The sequence below is a fragment of the Eleutherodactylus coqui genome, chromosome 10 (genome assembly GCF_035609145.1).
Source record: "Eleutherodactylus coqui strain aEleCoq1 chromosome 10, aEleCoq1.hap1, whole genome shotgun sequence".
In the NCBI taxonomy this organism is placed as follows: Eukaryota; Metazoa; Chordata; class Amphibia; order Anura; family Eleutherodactylidae; genus Eleutherodactylus; species Eleutherodactylus coqui.
Genome location: NC_089846.1, coordinates 60,026,671 through 60,031,847, shown reverse-complemented (window position 1 = coordinate 60,031,847; position 5,177 = coordinate 60,026,671).

Here is a 5,177-nt window from a genome sequence, read left to right as displayed (position 1 = left end):
CGGCTGGGAATTTTACCATCAGCTTGTCCGCAAGGGTCTTGTGGTATAGCAACACTCTCGAACCCCTTTCCTCTTCGGGAATCAGAGTGGGCAGGTTCTCCTTATACCGTGGATCGAGCAGTGTGTACACCCAGTAATCCGTCGTGGCCAGAATGCGTGCAACGCGAGGGTCACGAGAAAGGCATCCTAACATGAAGTCAGCCATGTGTGCCAGGGTACCTGTACGCAACACATGGCTGTCTTCACTAGGAAGATCACTTTCAGGATCCTCCTCCTCCTCCTCCTCCTCCTCAGGCCATACACGCTGAAAGGATGACAGGCAATCAGCCGGTGTACCGTCAGCAGCGGGCCAAGCTGTCTCTTCCCCCTCCTCCTCATCCTCCTCATGCTCCTCCTCCTCCTCCTGTACGCGCTGAGAAATAGACAGGAGGGTGCCCTGACTATCCAGCGGCATACTGTCTTCCCCCGCCCCCGTTTCCGAGCGCAAAGCAGCTGCCTTTATGGTTTGCAGGGAATTTCTCAAGATGCATAGCAGAGGAATGGTGACGCTAATGATTGTAGCATCGCCGCTCACCACCTGGGTAGACTCCTCAAAATTACCAAGGACATGGCAGATGTCTGCCAACCAGGCCCACTCTTCTGAAAGGAATTGAGGAGGCTGACTCCCACTGCGCCGCCCATGTTGGAGTTGGTATTCGACTATAGCTCTCCGTTGTTCATAGAGCCTGGCCAACATGTGGAGCGTAGAGTTCCACCGTGTGGGCACGTCGCACAGCAGTCGGTGCACTGGCAGCTTAAAGTGATGTTGCAGGGTGCGCAGGGTGGCAGCGTCCGTGTGGGACTTGCGGAAATGTGCGCAGAGCCGGCGCGCCTTTACGAGCAGGTCTGACAAGCGTGGGTAGCTTTTCAGAAACCGCTGAACCACCAAATTAAAGACGTGGGCCAGGCATGGCACGTGCGTGAGGCTGCCAAGCTGCAGAGCCGCCACCAGGTTACGGCCGTTGTCACACACGACCATGCCCGGTTGGAGGCTCAGCGGCGCAAGCCAGCGGTCGGTCTGCTGTGTCAGACCCTGCAGCAGTTCGTGGGCCGTGTGCCTCTTATCGCCTAAGCTGAGTAGTTTCAGCACGGCCTGCTGACGCTTGCCCACCGCTGTGCTGCCACACCGCGCGACACCGACTGCTGGCGACATGCTGCTGCTAACACATCTTGATTGTGAGACAGAGGAGGAGGAGGAGGAGGAGGGTGCTTTAGTGGAGGAAGCATACACCTCCGCAGATACCAGCACCGAGCTGGGGCCCGCAATTCTGGGGGTGGGTAGGACGTGAGCGGTCCCAGGCTCTGACTCTGTCCCAGCCTCCACTAAATTCACCCAATGTGCCGTCAGGGAGATGTAGTGGCCCTGCCCGCCTGTGCTTGTCCACGTGTCCGTAGTTAAGTGGACCGTGGCAGTAACCGCGTTGGTGAGGGCGCGCACAATGTTGCGGGAGACGTGGTCGTGCAGGGCTGGGACGGCACATCGGGAAAAGTAGTGGCGACTGGGAACTGAGTAGCGCGGGGCCGCCGCCTCCATGATACTTTTGAAGGACTCCGTTTCCACAACCCTATACGGCAGCATCTCAAGGCTGATGAATTTTGCGATGCGGACGGTTAACGTTTGAGCGTGCGGGTGCGTGGCGGCGTACTTGCGCTTGCGCTCGAACACTTGCGCAAGCGACGGCTGAACGGTGCGCTGAACTACACTGCTGGATGGGGCCGAGGACAGCGGAGATGAGGGTGTGGGTGCAGGCCATGAGGCGGTAGTGCCTGTGTCCTGAGAGGGGGGTTGCATCTCAGTGGCAGGTTGGGGCACAGGGGGAGAGGCAGGGGTGCAAACCGGAGACGGTGAACGGCCTTTGTCCCACCTTGCGGGGTGCTTGGCCATCATATGTCTGCGCATGGTGGTGGTGGTGAGGCTGTTGGTGTTGGCTCCCCGGCTGAGCTTTGCGCGACAAAGGTTGCACACCACTGTTCGTCGGTCGTCAGGCGTCTCTGTGAAAAACTGCCAGACCTTAGAGCACCTCGGCCTACGCAGGGTGGCATGGCGCGAGGGGGCGCTTTGGGAAACACTTGGTGGATTATTCGGTCTGGCCCTGCCTCTACCCCTGGCCACCGCACTGCCTCTTGCAACCTGCCCTGCTGATGCCCTTGACTCCCCCTCTGAAGACCTGTCCTCCTGAGTAAGCGTTGCACACCAGGTGGGGTCAGTCACCTCATCGTCCTGCTGCTCTTCCTCCGAATCCTCTGTGCGCTGCTCCCTGGGACTTACTGCCCTTACTACTACCTCACTGCAAGACAACTGTGTCTGATCGTCATCGTCCTCCTCACCCACAGAAAGTTGTTGAGACAGTTGGCGGAAGTCCCCAGCCTCTTCCCCCGGACCCCGGGAACTTTCGAATGGTTGGGCATCAGTGACGATAAACTCCTCTGGTGGGAGAGGAACCGCTGCTGCCCAATCTAAGCAGGGGCCCGAGAACAGTTCCTGGGAGTGTTCCCGCTCCTGAGCAGGTGTCATTGTAGTGGACTGAGGAGGCTGGGAGGAAGGAGGAGCAGCAGACAGAGGATTCGGATTGGCAGCAGTGGACGGCGCAGAACTGCGGGTAGACGATAGGTTGCTCGAAGCACTTTCTGCCATCCAGGACAGGACCTGCTCACACTGCTCATTTTCTAATAACCGTCTCCCGCGTGGACCCATTAATTGGGCGATGAATGTGGGGACGCCAGAAACGTGCCTCTCTCCTAATCGCGCAGCAGACAGCTGCGACACACCTGGATCAGGAGCTTGGCCTGTGCCCACACCCTCACTTGGCCCTCCGCGTCCTCGGCCACGTCCACGTCCACGTCCTCTAGGCTTACCCCTACCCCTCAGCATGCTGTATTACCAGTGATTAGATTTCCCAGGCAGGAAATAAATTGGCGCAAGACTGCAGGCCAAATATAATTTTTGCCCTTTTTGGAAAACGAAAGGCCCCACTGCCTCTAGTGAATGAATTATCTAAGTTTAATAACTGTGCTGTGTCCCTGCTTATGTGTCACAGAACGTGAGGGTAGCAGAGTTATTATAACTCTTGGAGAGCAGGTATTTTTTTTCCCAATTAAGGAAAGCAAATGGCGAACCCAGCAGTAAAGCGTAGCTGGGTGCGTATGATTTAGCAATGTTTTTCACGCAGCTCACACGTCTACACAGGCGTAAGGACGGACACAGGCTGGACAAATAGATTTGTTTTCAGTTTTTTCCCACCAACAGGCAGCACTGCGTATATTCAATGAACCTGCGAAGTTTAATAACTGCGCTGTGTCCCTGCTTATGTGTCACAGAACGTGAGGGTAGCAGAGTTATTATAACTCTTGGAGAGCAGGTATTTTTTTTTCCCAATTAAGGAAAGCAAATGGCGAACCCAGCAGTAAAGCGTAGCTGGCTGCGTATGATTTAGCAATGTTTTTCACGCAGCTCACACGTCTACACAGGCGTAAGGACGGACACAGGCTGGACAAATAGATTTGTTTTCAGTTTTTTCCCACCAACAGGCAGCACTGCGTATATTCAATGAACCTGCGAAGTTTAATAACTGCGCTGTGTCCCTGCTTATGTGTCACAGAACGTGAGGGTAGCAGAGTTATTATAACTCTTGGAGAGCAGGTATTTTTTTTCCCAATTAAGGAAAGCAAATGGCGAACCCAGCAGTAAAGCGTAGCTGGGTGCGTATGATTTAGCAATGTTTTTCACGCAGCTCACACGTCTACACAGGCGTAAGGACGGACACAGGCTGGACAAATAGATTTGTTTTCAGTTTTTTCCCACCAACAGGCAGCACTGCGTATATTCAATGAACCTGCGAAGTTTAATAACTGCGCTGTGTCCCTGCTTATGTGTCACAGAACGTGAGGGTAGCAGAGTTATTATAACTCTTGGAGAGCAGGTATTTTTTTTCCCAATTAAGGAAAGCAAATGGCGAACCCAGCAGTAAAGCGTAGCTGGGTGCGTATGATTTAGCAATGTTTTTCACGCAGCTCACACGTCTACACAGGCGTAAGGACGGACACAGGCTGGACAAATAGATTTGTTTTCAGTTTTTTCCCACCAACAGGCAGCACTGCGTATATTCAATGAACCTGCGAAGTTTAATAACTGCGCTGTGTCCCTGCTTATGTGTCACAGAACGTGAGGGTAGCAGAGTTATTATAACTCTTGGAGAGCAGGTATTTTTTTTTCCCAATTAAGGAAAGCAAATGGCGAACCCAGCAGTAAAGCGTAGCTGGCTGCGTATGATTTAGCAATGTTTTTCACGCAGCTCACACGTCTACACAGGCGTAAGGACGGACACAGGCTGGACAAATAGATTTGTTTTCAGTTTTTTCCCACCAACAGGCAGCACTGCGTATATTCTATGAATAATAACTGTGTTGTGGCCCTGCCTATACAATTCTTTCCCTGCAGTATCAATGGAGGGTGCAATGCTCTGCAGAGGCGATTTTGAGAAGCCCAAAAAAAATGCAGCACAGCCAACAGCAGCCTGGACAGTACTGCACACGGATAAATATGGCCCTAGAAAGGACCGTTGAGGTTCTTGAAGGCTACACTCACTCCTAACACTCTCCCTGCCTATGCAGCACTTCTGTCCCTAATGCCAGGTGCAACGGTCTGCAGAGGCGATTTTGAGAAAAAAAAAAAAATCCCACTGCTAACAGCAGCCAACACACAGCTATCAGTGGCCCTAATAAGGACCTTTGGGGGGTCTTGAAGCCTACACTAACTACCAATTCTTTCCCTACAGCAGCTCCGGTATAAACAGCACTGTCCCTCATCTAACTCACACCGCATCTGAGGCGAGCCGCGGGAGGGGCCGACTTTTATATTAGGCGAACACCTGATCTCGCCAGCCACTCACAGCAGGGGGGTGGTATAGGGCTTAAACGTTGCAGGGGGAAGTTGTAATGCCTTCCCTGTCTTTCAATTGGCCAGAAAAGCGCGCTAACGTCTCAGGGAAGGAAGTGAAAGTAACCAGAACACCGCATGGTGTTCGTCACGAATAACGAACATCCCGAACACCCTAATATTCGCACGAATATCAAGCTCGGACGAACGCGTTCGCTCATCTCTAGTTTTTAATAAAGCTACCAAAGTAGATAGGACTTTT